Source organism: Pipistrellus kuhlii, unplaced genomic scaffold, assembly GCF_014108245.1.
Source record: "Pipistrellus kuhlii isolate mPipKuh1 unplaced genomic scaffold, mPipKuh1.p scaffold_m20_p_6, whole genome shotgun sequence".
Classification (NCBI taxonomy): domain Eukaryota; kingdom Metazoa; phylum Chordata; class Mammalia; order Chiroptera; family Vespertilionidae; genus Pipistrellus; species Pipistrellus kuhlii.
The window spans coordinates 46,565,686-46,588,619 of NW_023425562.1; the positions used below are offsets into that span (position 1 = coordinate 46,565,686).

Genomic DNA, 22,934 nt, shown 5'->3' on the forward strand with positions numbered 1-22,934 from the left:
GCTCCATTTATCTTCTTCAGCTTGTCAATTTCCCAAGCTCATTGGTAGCCACACAAACCTGTGGATTTCAAAGCTCACACATCTTCATCATGTTTAGCAATGACTTGGAAGGGCTATTACCTCCTCCCTTGGAAAGTATTTCCCCTTAATCGTACCCTTCATATGCTGTCATTGAGTCAACACCCTAACCTTTGCACACTCTTTAATCACATGATGAAGACTGTGTTAAGGAAACATCATTTTTGTGTGGAAATTCGCCAAAGAATTTTATCACTATAATTAATTTGTACAATATTAATAAACTATGTTTTCCTTTTTCTGGATACCAGGATATTATTCACTCTATGGATTGTTTGTTCATTTAGATGTTCTTATATTGTATGACGGATTCAACTAAGAGTGCCTGTTCTCTGGAACAAATTTGTTTTGTTATTATTTTTTTCTGCATGGGAATAATATTGGCAGCTTGATCATCTTTAGCTCAGTGGTCACTGGTAACATCAGTTTCACCAATAGTAAGTCAGCTTCACCCCCAGCTGTCATTAGAACTCTTCAAAGGATATTGCTTAATTCTGGTGACTTAATATTCAGGCCATTTGTCAAGTGAGTTTTAAAAAGCTTTGATTTAATTGAATACCTTAGACCTATTTGCTTTAAAAGATACTTAGAAACAAGAATACCCCTAAAAATGGAGGAGAAAGACTAAGGCAAAGAAAGCTTAAATGCCCCAATTGTTTTAAATGCGTGGAATATGACCTCACAGTTACACTGTGTTTATCTGGTATGGAATGGAATAACATGGACTCTAATTTTGACTGTAAACTTTTGGTTTCACCCTGTTATGTTTCCTCCCTTTGTGGTTTGCTACTTGGGAGGGGATTTCCGGAGATGCAGGTTATGTAGTTTGTTTCCCAAAATATTTTGCATTGTTTTGGGTAAGCATATTATCTGCTCAGTAATACCTAGGTCTCAGAGAGCTAATACCCTTATAACCACAATCACATTATCATACTATTGGTTTTAGTGGCGAGGCAGGTGCTTCTGTCATGACACATTCTTTTGTAAGAAAACTTTAAAAAATATACTTTTTAAATTTGGTAAAATATTCATAACATAAAATTTGCCTTTTTAACTATTTTATGTGTACAGTCCAGTGGATTTAAGTTCTCATTGTTGTGTTGCAATCACCACTACTATCTGTTCCTAGAACTTCTTCATCACTCCAAACAGAACCTATGTAATCATTAAATAATAATTCCCATTTCTATCTATTCCAGCCCCTAGTAACTGCTATTCTTTTCTGTTTAATGAATGTGCCTGTTCTAGGTACCTTATATAAGGGGAGTCATAGAGTATTTGTACTTTAGTGACTGGCTTATATCATTTAGTATAATGCTTTCTAGGTTCATCCATGGTGTAGCATGTGCCAGAATTTCCTTCTGTTTTGTTTTGTTTTAGTTTTTCTTAATCCCTTCACCCATTTCACCCAGCCCACAACTCCCTAACCTCTGACAACTGTCATTCTGTTCTTTATCTATGAATCTGTTTCTATTTTGTTAGTTTATTTTGTTCATTAGATTCCACATATGAGTGGAAATCATATGGTACTTGTCTTTCTTTCTCTGACTGGTTTATTTCACTTAATATAATGTTCTCCAGGTACATCCACGCTGTTGCAAAGGGTAAGATTTCCTATTTTAAAGGCTGAATAATATTCCACTGTATGCATATAGCATATTTTATTTATCCATTCACCTGATGATGGATATTTGGGTTGCTTCCACCTTCAGGCTATTGTGAACAATGCTGCTATGAACATTGGTATGCAAGAATCTCTTTGAGTTCCCATTTAAAATTTTTTGGTACTTCTTATGGTAAATCTTATGGTACTTCTGTTTGAAGAACTTTTTGAGAAACCAAAGAAAGAAAAACTGGAGTATCATATTTTTTCTTCATTAACACAAGTTGGCTCTATAGAATTTAGAACCATGACATTTGAGGACATGGGTACATCCCCACAGCCTATGAAGTGCTTTAGAAGTTGGTTTTGTCTTCCTGGTAGAGGGCACGGGGGTGGTTGTAATTCACTTTGGGGAATTTTGTCTAACCCCATGGTATCTCTTTACAGAAGAGCTCCAAGTCTCTTCCTAAGAGGAACCTAATTTTTTAGGGCAACTCCCAAAACTCCTTGGATTGATCCAGATTGGAGCCTTTACAGAACTGAACTAAATCCAAGAGTTGCTCCAGACAAGACTAGAAAACGACCATCTCTTTTAAAACTGACAAATCACATTTATCACCAAGTCCTGCAATTTTTATTTCTCCATACCACTTGATCCTATTTCCTTTCTGTTTCAACTGCCACATCCTAGTCCAAGTTACCCGCAACTCTTTTGTGAACTCCTGAAATAGCATTTCTCATTGGTCTTCCCTCATGCATGCTTATTCTTCACACTGTAGGTTGAATGATCTTTCTCAAATCCAGATCTGATCATGTCACCAATAGGATTTTGCTGGAGAAGAACCAGACAAGATGATTATAAAGTTCATCTGGGAAAGTAATCAGATAACAACCAAGAAGTTGTGAAAAACAAGAGTGATGAGAAGAGACCAGCCCTATCAAAATAAAATTTAAAAGCCATTACTACTACAACAGTTTTACATCAATACATTGATAGGCATATCAGTGGAAAAGAATACAAAACTATAAAAAAATCCAAAATAGAGGAGAATTTAGACTATAATGAAGGTGGCATTTTAATTCAGCGAGGAAATACTGATTTTGAATAATTGGTTATTGAGACAAATGGGGATAAGTATTATCTTAACTTGTGTATCACATCAAAATAATTTCCAAGTGTATCAAAGGTTTAGATAATATTTTTAAAAATGAAACTGTAAAAATATAAGAAGAGAATTCAGATGAATGTCTTCATATTTAAAGTAGTCAGGGCTTCCTGTAAATGAAAAAAAATGTCAGAAGACTTAAAAGAAAATGTTGGTAAATTTATCTATATACAAATTAAGATTTTTCTCATGGCAAAATGTCATATGTAAAATAAAAATTCAAGTGACAAACTGGTAACTGTATTAAAGACCAAAGGTATTATTCCTAAATATAAAGTACTCTTACAAGTCAATAAAAAAATGAGCAAAAAACATGAACAGGCAGTTCACAGACAGAAATCATTCAAATGCTTTGAATATATGAAAAGGTACTTGACCTACTTTTAAATAACAGAAATGCAATTAAGTAAGAGTGATTCCACCTACTTAATTGTAAATAAAAAAATTCTTCTGCAACAGTCTTATGAGGCAGCTAGTAAGTGAAGGAGATTAATTAAAAAAAGTCAATTCGTAAAATTACCTTCAATAGTTACAATAATCTATAAGAGACATTATTGGTAAAGTTAGGCATTCTTTAGAACTTGTGCAAAGAGAAGAGGGGAAGGAGAGTGTTAAATGCCAGAGACACATTTAATTGATTTTACAATTTGCCTGTGGTTTGCCCAATCTTCAAAGAAGAAAATTCAATAAAGAACATAGGGAAGTATATTTTAATAAGAAATATTTATTTCATTTGCAATGTGTGGTACAGTACAAGGTTAATGTCTACTATATACCAGCACATAAAGCTCTTTCAAATAAATAAGAATTAGAAATCAATAGAAAAATGGAAAAGTTCAAGAATAGCCACCTTAGAAAAGAGCACAGATAGCCTGAAAGCTCATGGAAAAAGTAATCTTTCTCATTAAGAATTTTAAAAATTATACACATGAAACTAAAGCAATATTGCATCTCAATTGTAATTGAAAAATTAAAAAATTATAAGAAAATAATTTTAGCCCTGGCCACTTGGCTCTATGGATAGAGTGTCAGTCTGTGGACTGAAGGGTCCCAGGTTTGAATCTGGTCAAGGGCACATGCCCAGGTTGCGGGCTCGATCCCCAGTAGGGGTGTGCAGGAGGCATCCAATCAATGATTCCCATCATTGATGTTTCTATCTCTACTTTTCTGAAATCAATCAAAATATATTTTTTACAAAGTCACCTCTTAAAAAAGAAAAGAAAATAATTTAAAAGTTAACTAATAGAATAAGATACTTTTCTAGACTCCCAAATTGCCAAATTATTAAACTGAATAATGAAAAAGATAATAAAGATATGAATGTGACCAATGTGATTAAGGAGTAGGGAAACAGGCATGGATTCATTGCTGGTAAATGGGGAATTAAGTTACTTTTCTATATGGTAGTACTGTTGACCTAGACCTAGATATTTATTTAAGTGGAAATATTCCAAATGAAAAATTACAGTACAGATTATAAAATATATAATGAGAGCATCATCTCATGTTGACAAATAAATAATTATAAATAATATCACATATAATTATAAATTTTAATTGAAAAAATGTTTATAATTATGTATAAATTTTAGGGATGTAATCGGGATTATTTAAAGATATTGATGTTGGGATTTGGGTGATTCCACCTCTTTCTTTGGTTTATCTATAGTTTCTTCTTATATTTTATTATAAAACCTGAACTACTTATACAAATAAACAAAAATGAGTTTTAATCATGGTTAAGAGCATGAGCTCTGGAATCAGACAAGCCCAGATGACAGGTAATCTTACACACATTCCTTAAACTTCTTAACCTTGGTTTCCTCACCTGTAAAATAGTGATAATAGCAGTGCCTATGTTAGTGGGTTTTTGTGAAGATTAAATTAAATAACTGATATAACTTACCAGGTGTATTTATCAATCAATTAAGTAATCACAGAGTTCCTACTCCTAAGTTACAGGGCAGTACAAGGTATTTGAGGGAGGGCATGAAGCTTGGACAGGACTTCAGAATTCGAGAGGAGAGAGGCAGCTGACAGTAGACTGTGCTATAGAAAGCTGTGAGTTAGTTTTGTTCCAGCAAGAAGCTTATAATTTTCCTGATAATTTATCAAGTAGGCAGAATTGATTGATCTCTTAATTGACCAAGGAACTATAGAAGTAAAGGGTAAGAACAAGAAACACGTAATTTGCCAAAAATCCTGATTTAATATCAGGTAAACCTGACTATGCTTTTAAAATGAATGTCATTAATGTAGAATCTTGGGCATTAAAGTCTTCAAGGCTGCCTGACCAGCAGGCAACACATTGTAAAGGAGTTCTGGAGCTCCGTCTCCTGACCTTTGCAGAGCTCCCAGGCCGCCTTTACATTTGCTGGAGGATGGGCTCATATACTGTCTTGTTATGTAAGGGAGCAGCATAACAACACTGTCAAAGGAGCAATGTCACACGAGGTGGCTGGTGATAATTCTGTCTTAGGCTTTTGGCTCTCTGGGCATCTGTCACGAGGAATATCATATTCAGGAGGATTTTATTTACTAGGCCACAAGGGAACTGAAATTCGAAGTAATCATTCAAAGTCACAGGTTTACCAAGTAGGTCTTATTTTTTTTAACGTGACTCAGGATAAAGGTCAGATAAAAGGCACCCAAATCTCAAAGGAAGAAGTAAAATGACCTCTGTTTGAAGATGACATGATCTTATATGTAGAAAACTGTAAACACTACACATGCACACACACACACACACATACACACACAGTTAGAACTAATAAATAAATTTAGTAAAGTTGCAGGATAGGTAATCAACATATAATGTTGAGTTTATATATACCAAAAATTAACTATCCAAAAAGGAATTTCAGAAAATACTATTTACACTAGCACCAAAGAGAATAAAATATTTAGAAATAAACTTAACCAAGGAGGTGAAAGATTTGTACACTGAAAACTATGAAACACTGGTGAAAAAATTAAAGCAGACACAAATACTGGAAAGACATTCTGGGTTCATGGATTAGAATTAATATTTTTAAAATGTCTCTACTACCCAATGCAATCTACAAAATCACGAAGACATTTTTTTTTTTTTAAACAGGAACAGAAAAGCAATCCTAAAATTCATTTGGAACCACAAAAGACTCCAAATACCCAAAGTAATCTTCAGAAAGAAGAACAAGGCTGGAAACGTAACACTTCCTAATTTTAAACTATATTACAAAGCTATAGTAATAAAAACGGGATGGTATTGGCATAAAAACCGACAAATGGAAGAGAACAGAGAGTACAATGGAACAGACTAGAGAGTCCAGAAAGATACCCTTGCATATATGGTCAATTAATCTTTGACAAGGGTGCCAACAACATGCAATTGAGACAGGATAGTCTCTTCAAAAATTTTGGAAAAACTGGATATCCATCTTCTTTAGAAAACCTGCATATACACATGCAAAAGAATGAAATCCACATGCCTAACATTTATCTTTCACCACATACAAAAAAGTAACTAAAAATGGATTAAATTTTAACATAAGATCTGAAAACATAAAGCTCTTAGAAGAAAAAATGGGGGAAAACCTTTTTGACATTGATCTTGGCGATGATTTCTTAGATCTGACACCAAAAGCAAAGGCAACAAAAACAAAAATTCATAAGTGAGACAATATGAAACTAAAAAGCTTCTGCACAGCAAAGGAAACAACAGAGTGAAAAGGCAGCCTATGAAATAGGAGGGAATATTTGCAAAACACATATCTGACAAGAGGTTATTTAAAAATATATAATGAACCCCTAAAACTCAATAGCAAAAAATAGTGATAAAATATAGGCAAAGGGCTTGAATAGACATTGCTCCAAAGAAGATATATACCGTATTTTTCGGACCATAAGACGCACTTTTCCCCCCCCAGAAGTGGGGGGAAAAAGTCCCTGCGTCTTATGGTCCAAATATAGCCTACACATATACTTTAAAAAAAAAGTTTTTTTACTTGCCCGGCTCTGTGTGGTCTCTGTGTGCTTGCCCAGCTCTAAAATGGTTCTAAATGCTGCTGTTTACTTTACAGGGTTGATTACATGTGTTTATGACTGTGATGTTGGGTTTTAATGCACATAAAATATTTTAGGACACTGTTTGTTTCAGAATCTTTTTTTCTTCATTTCCCTTCTCTAAAAACTGGTGCGTCTTATGGTCTGGAGCGTCTTATGGTCCGAAAAATACAGTAAATGGCCAACAGGTACATGAAAAGATGTTCAACATTGCTAATCATCAGGGGAAGGCAAATCAAAACCACAGTGAGATATCATTTCACACCTCTTAGGCTTGCTCATATCAGTGAAACAAAAGTTAACAAGTGTTGGCAAACTTGTAAAGAAATTGGAATCCTTGTACACTGTTGGAAATGTAAAATGGTGCAGCCACTATGGAAAACAGTATGAAGGTTCTCCAATAAGTTAAAAATAGAACTACCATATGATCTAAGCAATCCCACATCTGGATATATATCCAAAATAACTTAAATCACATTTTTTCCCCTGTGTTTTCTTCTAGAAGTGATTCATTATAGTATTTATAGTTAGGTCTCTCGTCAATTTTGAGTTGATTTTGAGTAAGAGGCATAGGTCAGGACGTTTTTTGCATGTGGATATCCAATTGTAACCCAAATAAAATGTCAATTTATTGAAAAGACAATCCTTTCCTTTGTTGAATTATCTTGGTACCTTTGCTAAAAATTAACTGGCATATCTCAATTAAATAATGACATAAATGTAAGGGTTTACTTCTGGATTCTCAATTCTGATGCACTTATATAGACTATTCCAGCATATGACAGTGTGACAATTTCTCACTGTTTTGATTATTGTGGCTTTTTATTAAGTTTTAAAATCAGGTAGTATAAGTCTTTTGACAATTTTGTCCTTTTTCAAAATTGTTTTGAGTATTCTAATTCTGTTGCATCTTCATATGAATTATATGATCAGTTATTAATTTTTTACAAAAACTAAGGATTTTGATAGGGATTGTGCTGCATATATAGATCAATTTGGCGATAATTGCCACTTGATAATACTGAGTCTTCCAACCCTAAAACATGGATTATCTCTTAATTTTAAAAAATTTCTTTAATTTTTAAATTGTGGTAAAATTAACATAAAATTACCATGTTAACTATTCTTAAGTAGTGTTAAGTATATTTGCAGCCAATTATATATTGTGAAATGAACTCCAGAACTTTTTCATCTTGTAAAACTGAAACTCTGTACCCAAGAAACAACTTCCCCTTCTCCCCTCGATAATTTTTATTAAATAAAAATTCATAAGTTTCTATATTTCAAAGCTTCACAAATAAAAGGGCAAGCCACAAATTGAAAGATAGAACTTATTTGCAGCCAATTATATATGAAATGCTTTTACATGTGCAAAAGGAAGTCACTCAAAGAGCAAAATGGACCCCCCCAAATTGAAAAGATGATTCATAAAATAAAAAGGCCAATGAACTTATAAAATATTTAACCTCATTAGTAATCAAAGAAATGTGCATTACAATGCCAATTTTGTTTCTCAGGTTGGCAAAAGCACGTTCCGTGATAGAGCTCAGTGCCAGGTTCCTCTCAGTGAGGTGGGCGGGCTCACACCTGCTGGTGGACACACCCCGCAGGACAGCCGCTTGAGTTTTGTTTGGCAATTAACTTCAAAACCTTAAAATATTCATAACCTTTTACCCACTAATGCCACTTTCACATCCTATCCTTAGACAAGAGCAACGTGCCCAAATACTTATTTACAAGACTGCTTTGCACATCATTATTTATAAAAACAAAATATATAAGCAACCCAAATATCTGACAGAACACTGGCCACATAAAGTTTAGGCAGTCAAATGACAGGACAGTATGAAGACTTTCTAAGAAAAGTATATGTATGAGCATGCACAAAGGGAAAATAAAAAGAAATATACCCAAATGGTGGCTAGCTAAGCATGAAGGGTGATTAAAAATTTTTAAATCAAAATATTAAACATTTTCAGTAATGAGTATGTAATATTCAGTAACAAGTGTGCATTGCTTTTTTTGGCATCCAGTTTCATACTGTGATCCGTGATGATTCTTTTAAAAAAAATTTGTATTTTTGAAAGTATTATAGTTATCTCTCATTTTCTCCCTTTTTGCCTCTCTCCACCCTACCCCACTCCACCCCACCCTACTCCAGGCCTTCCCCATACTTTAATTAGAAGAAAAACATTTTAAAAAAAGACTTCTATAAAAGGACTTAACATATAGAATATATACAAATCTTTGAAAAATTTAAACATCCATACACTGTTCAACTAGTTAATTTGACTTAGCATCTGTGAAATTGGGCTTAGGGTTCAACATATACACTTGTGAAAATAGGAATTTTGCTTTTATTCTGAAAGTTGTAATTCTCTCTCTCTCTCTCTGTGTGTGTGTGTGTGTGTGTGTGTGTGTGGTAATGAAACTGAATAAACTGGTAGAATTTTATCATGGATGCTTGGATTTTTCTCCACAGATATTTAGTCTGTCCTATGCAGTTAAGTTGGATTTTAACCTGGTTTTGATACTTGTAGTTGTAGGGAGCTGAAATACAGCCCCTCAGGAACATGTGGGATTAAATACTTCCATACAGTGCGGTGTGAATCTAAAGACCACTTATAGTTTTGATACCATGGAGGGAAGGAAATCCAAATTCCAAACAACATTCCTATGTTCGGAAAAACTCCTCCGACAAAAGTTAAAATTTTAATTGCTATTTTTAAATTTTTCTTTGATTAAGGTATCACATATTTGTCTTCAACCTCCCATTCCAATCCCCCACCCCCTTTAATTGCTATTTTGAAAATATTTAAAAACTTCATGATCTCATGAAGAACTTTATAGAAATCTGTTACCTGGGATGAAAAGCATGTTACCTGGCAATGATTTTTTTAGATCTTAATGAAAATTTAATCCATTTTTAGTTATTTATAATTAATAATCTTATTTACATTAACATTTCCCCCTCTGTACCAAAATATGCCTGTTGAGTTGACTGACCTACCTGAGTGACTGGCAGCCCTTTAAAGGACAGGGAACTGAATGAAGGTTGCAATGCCTAAGTCAGATCATGTCCAGTGAGCCAGGCACCACACACAGTGCAAAACATACGAGAACCCAGGACCCTGGGTGGGGATGAATTGTTGAGAGAGGGAGAGGGAGTCGGTGCTGGGAGACCCTTCCGAAACATGGACTGCTCCCCGAAGCAGGAGAGACTTGCCCAGTTCCAGCTTGGCCCAGAGATCCTGGCAGAAAATCGGATCTGCCGGACATGTGATTGGTACCCAGGCTCAGCCAAGAATGTGCTCTACTGGGAAGGGCATTTATCACCCGTCCTGTTAAACACGAATGTTCGAGGACCTTCTCTTCTAGGAGGAATAGAATGAGCAGATAAACTCCTCATGTACCGAACCAAACCCGAGTTTTAGAAGCAAAGAGCAGCTTAAGAACCGAATGGATCTGTTTTGAATATTCAGATTAACTGGAACCTGATGAAGATGCCAGTCCTCTGCAAGCCCAGAGTGGCCTGTGGATGGAGCGGCACCCATTCATTCGAGAGGCAAAGAGAATAAAGCCCAAAATGCCTTTCTGGAGAAGCAATTAAAAAACACCAGCTTGGCTCAATGGATTGAGTGTCAGTTTGCGGACTCAAGGATCCCAGGTTCAATTCTGGTCAGGGGCATGTACCTTTGTTGCTGGCACATCCCCACTAGGGGTGTGCAGGAGGCATCTGGTTGATGTTTCTCATCGATGTTTCTAACTCTCTATCCCTCTCTCTTCCTCTCTGTAAAAAAAATCAATAAAATATATTTTTTTAATAAAAAAAATCTGATACAAACATATGTTTTCAACTCTGCACAAATGAAGGATTTTTTTTTTCTTTCTTTCTTCTCCTGTAGCTCCAGAAAAAGATTGCTTAAACCTATATCTCATACTGCTTACTGGGAATGATGCTAAACATTTTTAGATCTGTACTTTTACTCACAAACTTGTGTTGTTGTTGTTTTTTTGTTGTTGTTTTGTTTTTTAATGCTACTAGAGGGGCTCAAATATCTCTTTCCTTTTTCTCTTCAATGTCTCCCCTTCTATCTCTTCTATCCTTTCCTTCCAATAATCACAGAAAATTCAGAACAGCATTGTGGCCTATTTGAGTTTAATCCTAAGGTCTCTGTTTCTGCTTCTCTTCCATTCCTGCTCCCCTAAACCTAAGATTAAAACAGAAATTTTATGATGGCAGACTAATGAGATAATAATAAAACAAATACAGGCAAATCCATTTTGTATATATAAAAATTCCTCTCTCCTTAGCATTATTTTACAAGGAGATGTATTCTAGGAGTGGAGGGAGTTTGTTTTCAAATTGTTTGAGCTGAACAAGATGAAGTTTCAGACTGAGTGTCCACTTTTCCATGTAGGCCCTCCCGGGAGCGCCTCACGTTTATCACTGTGCTATCACTGTCGGTTCCCTTGTGTCTGTATCCTATCCTGCTGCTGTGCCATATATTTTTACATTTTATCATCTCATCTTCCTTCTCTCTTCTCTCTCAACATAAAGCGATGTCCTCTTATCTGGGAAAGATCTCTGGCGCTAGCTGGTTTGGCTCAGTGGATAGAGCGTGGGCCTTCGGACTGAAGGGTCCTGAGTTTGATTCCAGTCAAGGGCACATGCCCAGGCTGCAGTTTCGATCCACAGTGGGGGGCTTGTAGGAGGCAGCCAATCAATGGTTCTCTCTCATCATTGATGTTTCTATCACTCTATCCCCCTCTCCCTTCCTCGCTGAGATCAATAAAACTACATTAAAAAAAAAAAGATCTCTGAACAGGCTCCAATTTTAAATAACACCAACTGTTCCCCACAGTCCCCGAGGTTTGATCATTTCTGCATTCTGGTGCAGCTCATAGAGGCGTCCCCAAAGAGGCAGTTATTTCAGTCTCTCAGCTTCCCAGACCTTTCTTCTCATGTGAAGGTAACACTGAAAAACAGATCACACCAACCATACCCTTGTTGCTATTCAGTTTTTTATGCTTTTTTTGTCTCGTGAAACATTTTATTCTATTAAGTTTAAGTGATGCGTGCACTGTGCTGTGGAAAAATAATGTGCTTTTGAAGACTGTAGTGCGGGACTGAGCGAATAGTTACAGCTATGTCCCTTTCAAGGTCACCCACTCAGAGCTGCTAATTTTAGCCCTCGCCCCGAGTTCCCTAAGAGGTTTCTTTCTAAGCTGTCAGTTTCCAGGTGCGGTACAATGAAACACATTTGTGGAGAGGCAAGGTAGCTACAGAATACTGCTTCTGAATTTTCTGTGTTCTTTCTTGGATTTGGACAAAACTGAGTAAAAGAAATGCCCATGTCACAAAATCTACTTTGCCAACAGAAACACTTCCTGACCATGCGAAGGATCAGGGCTCATGGCATTTCTTCTTTGGATTTCTGCTCTTGCTCTGTTCTCCTCTTACTACTGTAGTGATAATAGGAAGAGAGAGAATGTGTGGGGGACTGGGGGTGTGGAGGGAGAGGACTGCTGGGGGAGGAGTGGGTGGAGGGTGGATCATGCCTTGCTGTGGCTTCTGCTTTTTTCAGAGAACTTCAGAGAACGACAGTGATACCAGTTCTAAATGAACAACATATGACTCTTATTTGCACCTCCCTCCCCACCCCCCTCGGGTTTCCTATGTGCTCTTCAGATGCCTGATACCCTTGATAGGACTGCTGGTGTTACTCCTGACTTAATCACTTTATCAGGCAGCGAGATTCTGCCTTTCTGAGCGGCCAGCCACTAACCTCCGAGGTCCCGCATGGCCTCTGCGGAGCACTGCTCAGTCCCGGGAGACATCAGTGACAGCTCGTCTGCGTTTCATCAGCTCACTGGGCCCCGCTGCCAGGGCCTCCCCGGCGTCAACAACAAGTGTCGCACCTACTGCAGGAACAGCCCTCAAGTTTCATCACAGTGATGCTAAAAAACACTCTCCAGCTTCAGCAATGACCTAGTTCATTCGAGGGCAGGGAAAAATGCTCTCCTTCCAGAACTCCCCTGGGCACGGAATCCTCCCTCTTAGGAAGAGAGGAGCTTTTCTGGAAACAGACCCAGCTGTGCTTTGACTCGATCGTGGACAAGACCCCGAGCCCCTAGCTCCTCTGAACCCCCAGGCCCAGGAGCAGGGGCGCCCCACCAATGCCTCCCAGGCAGCCCGGGGAGCCCTCTGCCGAGCCAGCTCTCCCATCACGTCTCTGGGACAGAAAGTATTGAAAAGTAAGTATCTGGACTTCGGCTTTTATATAAGGGATAGCAGTGCTTTCAGTGTGCAGCCGTTTACGTTTTCTGCAAAAGGGAACAGAGCAGGCTGTGTCTTTGTGAAACAGAACGAAGTGAAGCAAGGGCTGGGTGGCATCTTGGGGTTGTAGGGCTTTGCAGTGGCCAAATGTTCACTTTCAGTTTAGGTTCCTTTTGGGAAATCATGTCTTTTGAATGCCTGCTTCTTTTGGCTTGACAGTAACTTTAAAAGATTCTTGCACATCATGGCTATCACGACACTTAGAAAAAAAGTCAACCAAAAAACTTAGAAAAACAAACATATAGAATGACTCAAAGGAGTGATTTGTGAAGGCTTTGCACAGGAACTCAGGCCCCGGACACTTCTGCCTGGAGTACTCGGGTGTTTTAGTAAAAGGTTGTTCCTTTTACCTGGGTGATCATGGTGATTGGAAACCCCACGTTCTGAGTGGACACAGAGGAGTCACGTTACTGAAAAGCTATCGGGCATTTCAAAATGGCTGCTGCTGTCAACATCCATCCGGGCATTGAAATAGCTCTTTTTACTTTATTATTATTTTTTTAAATGTGGTAAGAACACGCAACATGAGGTCTTTGCTCTGAATACCGTGTTAAGTGTACAGTGCAGTATCATCGTTAACTAGAAGCATGACGTGGTACTCGAGTTGTTACACTGATCTTAAAAAGAAAAATTTAAGACAAAAAGTCAACCAGAAAAAGCCACTGATAAAATAGCACCCTGGTCACGTTACATGCTGATGAACACATCCAAGCTTTAAAACCACTGATTAAGGGTGTCAGTTACAGACGTCGAGCAGTCATTTAAAAATAGATAAAAGCATTTAGAGCTGTTTCTGCTCTAATTATTTTCTCTCCACACCTTTGCCTTGAGTAAAAGGTTGGCTTTAGTGTTTAAGATTAACTAACCGGGAATGGTAAGAGCTGCTTTATGACAGCCCCGGAGCAAAGAGAAAACTGAATGCATGTCTTTGCTGTGAGGCTTCTGGGCTGAGGCCCAGGGCCTTGTAGGCTGCCTTCTGAATCCACCAACTGACAGGTCCTGCATTAAAAGTCACCAGTGGTCAGTAAACACATTCAGATCATGGAAATCCGTATTTAAAACAAACTAATATGTTTTAAAGTTTTTTTTTATTTTTAAATTCTTACGTGAGGATATGTTTAGAGAGAGGAAGGAAGAGAGAAAGAGAAACACTGATGTTAGAGGGAAACATCCATTGGTTGTTCTCTCCTTCCCTTACCACAACCTCCCCCACCTCCGCCCCTGTGTAAGCCCTGACCAGAGATCTAACCCGGAACTTAGGTATGTTCCCTGACCGGGAATCAAACCTGCCACTTTTTGGTGTGCAGGATGACACTCCAACCAACTGAGCTACCTGGCCAGGACCAAACTAAATGTATTTTGGTTTCTAAATTACATTGCCCTTTTGAAATTTTTGCAAAACATCCGATCACAGTCTGGGGAAGATTTTTAGGGACAGTGAAATTCCTATTTTCATCATCTGTAGAGATCACCCTTCCCCCACTTTTAATTCCTTTTTAACTGTCCCATGCACACTTACCTGTAGGTATCATTCTATGCCAGGAGGATGCCATGAGTAGCCTACTCTGGGTGGAGAGGGAGAGAAGCTGGTGGTGTTGAGGAATAAATCCCAGGCTCTGGGGTCACAGTTGGAAGCAGACTCTAGCCCAATTTCTCAGCCTGTCTGAACTCCAGTGTTCTCATCTGTACAAGGAAAATAACAATATCCAAGTTCACAGGGGTGATGGGGGATTAGCTGAGTAAACACCTCTAAAGTATCTGTCACTTTGTAGTTTTTCCAAAGGTTAGTTCTTTATTTTTTATTTATCTTTATTGTTGAAAGTATTACAAATGTCTCCTTTTTCTCCCTTTGATCCCTTCCACCCTGCCCCCTTCCCCTCCCTAGGCCTTTCCCACACTATTATCTGTCCACAGATTATGCATATATGCAAATAAGTTCATTGGTTAATCTCTCCCCATTCCCCATCCCCTTTTCTCTGAGATTCAGCAGTCTGTTGCATGCTTCTATGTCTCCGGATCTTTTTGTTCATCAATTTATTTTGTTCGTTAGATTCCACATGTGATAAGTGAGATCATGTGATACTTGTCTGTCTCTGACTGGCTTATTTCGCTTAGCATAATACTCTCCAGGTCTTCTCCATGCTGTCTCCCAGGGTAAGAGATCATTCTTTTTTACAGCTGCAGAGTATTCCACTGTGTAAATGTACCATAACCTTTTAAATCCATTTTTAATTCATTTACTGGTGGGTACTTGGGCTGTTTCCAGAATGTTGCTATTGTAAATAATGCTTCTCTGAACATAAGGATGCTAATATTCTTTCTGATTGGTGTTTCTGGCTTCTTAGAATATATTCCTACAAGTGGGACCATTGGGTCAAATGACAGTTTCATTTTTTATTTTTTGAGGAAACTCCACACTGTTTTCCATAGTGGCTCTACCAGTCTGCATTCCCACCAGCAGTGTATTAGGGTTTCTTTTTCTCAAAATCCTCACCAGCATCTGTTGTGTGTTTATTTATTGATCATAGCCATTCTGGTAGGTTTGAGATGGTACCTTATTGTCACTTTAAATTGCATCTCTCTGATGATTAGTGACATTGAACATTTTTTCATGTCTCTTAGCCATTTGTATGTTCTCTTGGAGAAATGTCTGTTCAGATCTTCTGCCCATTTTTAAATTGGGTTGTTTGTCTTCCAAAGGCTAGTTCTTTCTTGAGCTAATTAAAAAATTTCTCTCTCTCTCTTCCATAAAATTTCAGAATGCTTTTATGATATAAACTATAAAGTAATAGAAACTAGACATTTTTTACATTAGTGTAGGGGTGTCGAACTCAATCAGAGAAGGGGCCAAAATCTAAAATCCAGCCTAAATCGTGGGCCGAATGGTTTACTGAACAGTCATATAAACTGTCATTGTGATGGAAACGCAGCGGAGTGCAGTGATGACAGCGAGGTGCGGGCCACATTGCAAGGCCTGGCGGGACGGATTTGGCCCGCGGGCCTTGTGTTTGACACATGTGCATTAGTGCAATGATTAAACAAAAATAATATAAAAAATTAGACTGTTTTGAAGGAAATTCTGTATTTGAAAACAGTGAGAGCAAAATTTTAAAAAAGGTTATATTTTAGAATGCATCTACAATAAGTAAGAAAAACTACTTTTGTTTGAAAATAGTTGATGATATATTCATTATTTAAAAACAGAGGCAGAGACTTATCAATACCACCTGGAAATGCTTTTTAGTACATATCAGTTCCGTATTTAAATATGAGTTTTCATGAAGCCACAGGAATGGAAGGCAAAAGCAAATCTCTGTGATTATTCTGAAAACTGAGGCACAAGCCCGGCCTTTCCCAAAGGTCAGAGTGGAGCCCTGCATTGATTCCCTTTCTGCTAGACACAGGCACTGTAGGGTGAGTGGAGCGAGAATGCTCTGAAATGGACTAGCCGTTGGGTGACCCAGCAGAGACAGTAGCTGAGTGGGCCATCTCAGGAGTCGTGGCAGAATTTGGAGGTCAGGATGAAGGTTCATAAGGAATAGGATACACCCTTGTTCCGAGGTGAGGGTGAGTCAGGCACAGAGGGATGTAGCAGACAAGTATCACAAGCAGGGCTCATGGGATAGCTCTGAAGAATTTTACCAACATCTTTATTATCTTCCTTATGGCCTTTACCAAGATGCCCCATAGCTTTTGCCCAGGCACCTCAGGGTATCGTGATAAATTCTTTGCTTGAGTTACCGACAGGTTCACAAGGACTCCATTATTCTGGGGTTAATTTTGCCAAGAAAGGAAATCTGAAAATTGGGAGAAGAATATATATATTATGAACTTGGGAGAAAGTGATCCTGTCATCTCAGGAATGGCAGAAATAAAAGTAAATGCCTGACTTACCTGACTGAAAAGGACATTTTAAAATGTTTAGAGCCCTCATTGAGATTTTTGCCAATGCACACCTGCCTGGGACAGCCCAAAGGATTTGGAGACTTTGGACAACAGGTCAAAAGGATGGACACAGGTTAAAGAGACAACAGTTCCGAATCGCTCCCTTCTTCTTTTTTAAAAATATGTCTTATTGATTTTTTTTTTTTTTTATTAAAGAAGGATAGAGAATTAGAAACATCAATGAGAGAGAAACATCAATCAGCTGCCTCCTGCACACACCCTACTGGGGATGTGCCCGCAACCAAGGTACATGCCCTTGACCGGAATCAAACCTGGGACCCTTTAGTCTGAAGGCTGATGCTCTATCCACTGAGCCAAACCGGTTAGGGCCTGAATCACTCCCTTCTGGGTACATGGCACTCTACTCTTCCCAGGGCAACCCCTTCTGTGGCTGCTCCCACATGTCAGGGTCACAAAACTCACCTGATCTTCTCATGGTCTTCAGTCCTGCTCTGACATAGCCAGCCTCATTCGCTCTTCAGTCAGTAGTTTAACAGCATCCTCTAGTCCAATGGTTCTCAAACTTTAAAGTGCAACAGAGTCTAGAGAGCTTGTTAAAACACAGGTGACTGGGTCCCACCCACAGAGTTTCTGACTCTGAAGGTCCCAAGAATTTGCATTATCTGACAATTTCCTGGTTAATGCTGATGGTGTGATCCAGGGACCACTCTCCTGAGAACCACTGCTGTAACCATTTCTTAAGCCTATAATCCCTGAAGAAAACCTATTCATGCTTGTCCTTTTCAATCACTAAACTTGCCTGCTTCTCAGAGATGCAATCACTGTATGCTAGAGCTGTGGAGAAGGTAAACCCATTAGTGTCCTGTGGGCAAGCAGCTGACAGAGGAGTGTGTCTGTGGGGGAATAGAGTGTGGGGAGGACACACAGAGGTGAGCGGTCACTCATTGGGAGGGGACTGTTTTTTGTTTGTTTGTTTGTTTTTTCCTCAGCCGAAGCTATCAAGGTAGGTTTCAAGGGCAAGGTAGCAAGTGAGCTGGGGTTTGAAAACGTGTGGGATTTGAACATATCGAGATGGAAGGTGGTCTTCCTGTAAAAAGGAAAACAACAACAACAACAACAACAACAACAACAACAAAGGAAAACATGAAAGGCAGAAAGAGATAAGGTGTGAATGGAACTCAGAAATTCGTTTCATTAGGCTAGGCTTTATCCAGTTGTCCCCAGAACTTCCTCCGGGAATTCTTTGATTAAGCCATCTAACTTTAACTCCTTTACTTCCATCTATAATTTGGTGAGGGGATGTCCACTGGATGGAGGTGGAAATTTCAGGCACCCTGGGACAGGAGAAGGTATGGATGCTTTAGTATACTTCCTAGAAGTAACAATCAAAAGTCAGCTCGAACTAGCTTAAAGGGAAGTGGGGACTTACTGCTCACACTAAACTGCAAAGTCCAGGAGTTTGGTCAGGACGCTAGCTCTGGCTCCCTGTGGTTCTGGAGACTGCTCTTCTCTGGCTTTGGTTTCAACCTCAGGGAGGCTTTCTCAGTCTCAAATGGTTATCCCCTCCCCTGGGTTCAGCATGCTTTCTTTTTCAGCTTAAAGAACCCAGTGAAAGACCTAAGCTTTGCACTGATTTGATCACCTCTGAATTACTTTCTGGAGAGATCCATGTGCTGATTGGTTTAGACTTATTACTAAACCAATCACAGAGCAAGAGCACTTTGGTCAGTTTAGACCAATCAGCACCCACAAAGCAGGAAGGGCAAGGACCAGCCCACCCATCACCAGGCTTGAACTATGGGAGAGGCAGGGGATGGAGTTAGCTGGACAAGCAAAATGGCCCCTGTAGGAGCTTTGGGGCATTTTAGAGAAAGGCCAAACCATCTCTTCCCTAATCATCAGGTTAGCCCTGGGCAGCTTCCTACTGTGATGATTTAGGAGGGTGGGGGCAGCTTTAAACCCCAGCCCAGGCATTTTAAGATAGTTCTGCCTTTGGAAGGAAGGGAGCCTTGAGTGCCGTATCCCCCTCCTCTCCAGGTGCTTATTGTTGGGTGTGGTGTCCTAATCTCTAAGGCACACTTTACTAAGAAAATTAGATAAAGAAAGGTAAAAAAACAAATGTAAAAAATCAGAAAATAGGGAAAGTGGAGACAAAAATAAAAAGTTTTCTACTAAGACCCGCTGACTGGGTTGAAGATGATAGTAGAAGGTGAGACTGACATTCTCCATCAAGTCTCCAAAGCTAGACTCACTGAGATGCGGTATGTTCAACATAGTAAGTCCAAACTCAGTTCTTACACCAGGGGCTGGCTTATTATTGCCCACTACAGGGCAGGGAGTGGGGCAGGAGAACAGGACCTTTCCCAGGTCCTTCCCATACTGGCCAAGCCTGAAATTCCACAGGGAAATTCTCTACCTGTTGGTCCCATTTAAAGTTAACATTTTCCAAAGGAGTTGCTTCTGGTTTTGTTGTGGATGGTGGGGAGGGAGCATGCGGGTACAGGGAGCCTGGGAGCATAGGGGTGACGGGGGCTGGGACAGAGAAGAGGAGGAGGAACAAGAGAGGGTTGGTGATGACCCTGATGGCACAGGGCTACATGGGCCACAATTCTTAGCCCACTGCATTCAACCTCAAACCACATTGATTTTAACCAATTAATTCACAGGAGTTGGTCTCATTACCAACACTGTCAAGAGCTGTATATGTATAGTATCTTGGTCTTGGCTCTCTTGCCTGTCTTTACCCTGAGAGATGACAAGGGTAAAATAGGCAGAGGAATGTATCCCATCAATACAACAAATAAAAAATCAGAGTCAAGAATCATGGACTTGACTGCCAACCAGGTGTGTGTCCTAGGAAAAGTTGCTTAACCTGTGTTTTCCAATTGTAAAATCAGGGGAGGTGCTGACCCCTCTCACAGGTTTCATTTAACCCTGAGCGATTTTTTTTTTTTTTTTAAAGCTCTCTTTAAAGAATTGGAAACTGCCACAGATTTTAAGTCGCAGAGGACAGGAGTATCAATGGGAAGACTTTCTTTTTCATCTGTAAACAAAAAGTTCCAAACTGCCGAAACCGGTTTGGCTCAATGGATAGAGCGTCGGCTTGGGGACTGAAAGATCCCAGGTTCGATTCCGGTCAGGGGCATGTACCTTGGTTGCGGGCATACCCCCAATAGGGGGTGTGCAAGAGGCAGCTGATCGATGACTCTCTCTCATCGATGTTTCTAACTCTCTATCTCTCTCCCTTCCTCGCTGTACAAAATCAATAAATAATATTAAAAAAAAAAAGTTCAAAACTAATTCTGAGTGCAGAGCAGCAGCTGCCTCTTGTGTTCAGTTCCTGTATCTGTGTGCCTGGCCCACTGTGGGCACAGGGAGTTGCTCACTATTCGTTTTTAAAAGTTAAATTGTACTTGTGTATTGGGTAACATGTATACATTAAAAACATCCAAAAGGATATGAAGAGAAATCACTATCCTCAACTAGTGTCCGTTTCCTCAAATAGTTGGCTTGGAGCAACCAGGTTCCCAGTTCCCTGTGTATTTCTAGAATAATTATGTGTATACACAAGCATATTGGAATATTCTTTTTTTTCATATACAAATGATAGCATACTCTACACTTTCTTTTTTACTTTGTTTATTTCATTTAACAATATATCTTGGAGATTTTTCCATATCAGTGCATATAAAACTGCCTTATTTTGTAATAAAATGTTTTTATTGATTTTAGAGAGAGAGTGGAAGGTAGAAAGAGAAAGAGAAAGGAGAGAGAGAAGAGAGACATCAGGTGGCTGCCTCCTCCAGAGCTCTTATGGGGATTGAATCCACAACCCAGGCATGTGCCCTGACTGAGAATAGAACCAGCGACCTCTTGGTACGTGGTTGATGGATGATGCTCAACCAACTGAGCCACACTGGCCAGAATGAACTGCTTTATTTTTTAGTGCCTATTGCTTTGTCTTTTAGTGCCCATTGCTATTAAAAATTTTATCGTATAGATACACTGTAACTAGATTTTTATTATTTTATTTCATTTTTTTAGATTGTGATTGGTGGGTATTTAGGTGACTTCCGGTCTTTTGCTATCACAAGCAATGCTGCAAGGAATATAATAGGTGCTTATTAAATGTCTGTCTCCTTCATTCTCTATTTTAAAAAGTAACTTTACTGAGGCTATTTTTCACAGTGCATAAGTGTTCAATGATGTTTTTAGTAATTTTATCAAGGTGCACAACCATCGCCATAGATCAGTTTTAGAACATTTTCATCACCCCAAAAATGTTCCTCATGTTTATTGATTGCTAATTAATGTTCTGTACATTGCCGCCACCCCCAGCAACCACTCATCTACTTTGTGGCTCTATATTTTCTTTGGACATCCTGTATAATAAAAGCCTAATATGTTAAGTATCTGTTAGACCGTTTGACCAGTTGCTGTGACATGCACTGATCACCAGAGGGCAGACACTCTAACTGGTAGGTTAGCTTGCTGCTGGGGTCCAGCCAATTGAGACTGAGTGAGATGGGCTGGACATGCCCTGGAGCCCTCCTGTGGTCCCTCCTGGTCCCAATTGTGCACCTGGCTTGCGCCCTCTCGCAATCCGGGACCTCTCAGGGGATGTCAGAGAGCCAGTTTCAGCCCAATCCCCACAGGTCAGGCCAAGAGACCCCACTGGGGCCTCTAGGTTTATATAAATGGAATCATATAACATGTGGCATCTTGTGTCTGACTTCTTTTCACTGAGCATAGTAATGACAATGTTTTTTGAGATCTATCCATGTTGGACCATGCATCCTCATTGTTTTCTCTTATTATTCCATGGTACTCCATTGTAGGGCTATACCAAATTTTATCTATTCACTAGTTAGGCATTCAGATGGTTTTCAATGGACCTTTAGGTTATTTCCAATTTTTGGTAATTATGAATAATCCTGCTGAGAACATTTGCATGAAAGTCTTTGTGTGGTTAAATGGTTTCATTTCTCTTAGGTGGATACCTAGGAATGGAATTTCTGGGTCTTTTGGTAAGTTTATATTTAACATTTTAAGAATCTGCCAAACTGTTTTCCAAAGCATCTGTACCATTTTACATTCCCACCAGCCACCTTCCAGGGTTGTTTTATCCATGTCCTCACCCACATGTGGCCAATTGGCTGTCTATGTTATTATAGTCATGCTGAATGCTCTCTCCTTGTGGTTTAATTTGCATTTCCATAATGACTAGTGATGTTGAGCATTGTTTTCATGCCTCTGTTTCTCACATACAACCCTAAAATCATACCCAAGATGAGCACAACACTTGAGCTCCAATACCTGACTCTTCATCCGGCCCTGGCACTTGCAGGCAGTGAGGAATTAGATTTGTTACATCAACCTACTGAAGTTCCCTTCCACTTCCAAGTCACTGTCTGTGAAACGGGAAAGAACACCCACCTGCTCACTTAGCCGTGAGGACTAAATGCCATGGTATTTTCCAAGTGCCCAGCCTGGGGCTGACACAGAGAAGACACCCCAAACACCTTAGTTGTCTCTCCCCACCTGGTCTGCCTCCCTCCACCCCAGCCCCCAACATTTCCAGAACCCATCGCGAGAGGGTACTTTCCCCTAACTAATATGGGACTGGTATTAAGTGGCAGTGGGTGTGGCACCCCAGTCTATGGTAACTCATATGGCAAAATCAGGAGCCCAGATGCCATTGGATTAGGCTAGGTAATCAGAACTAATCCCTCCTGTCCCCAGTGAAAGCACTCGACAGCTGGCTTTTCTGCCCCTCCGGGAGGGCTGGTTAGGTTAT

General features: G+C 39.3%; 1 protein-coding gene across 1 annotated transcript in view; it reads left to right on the top strand.

Moving 5' to 3' along the window:
* The first annotated feature begins 12,531 nt into the window (after positions 1-12,531).
* Positions 12,532-22,934, top strand: part of ALPK2 (alpha kinase 2) — a 101,085-nt gene continuing 90,682 nt past the window's right edge. Inside the window, exon 1 of the mRNA XM_036419415.2 lies at positions 12,532-13,149. The gene's annotated coding sequence lies outside the window, so the exon portion shown is untranslated. The remainder of the gene's footprint in view (positions 13,150-22,934) is intronic.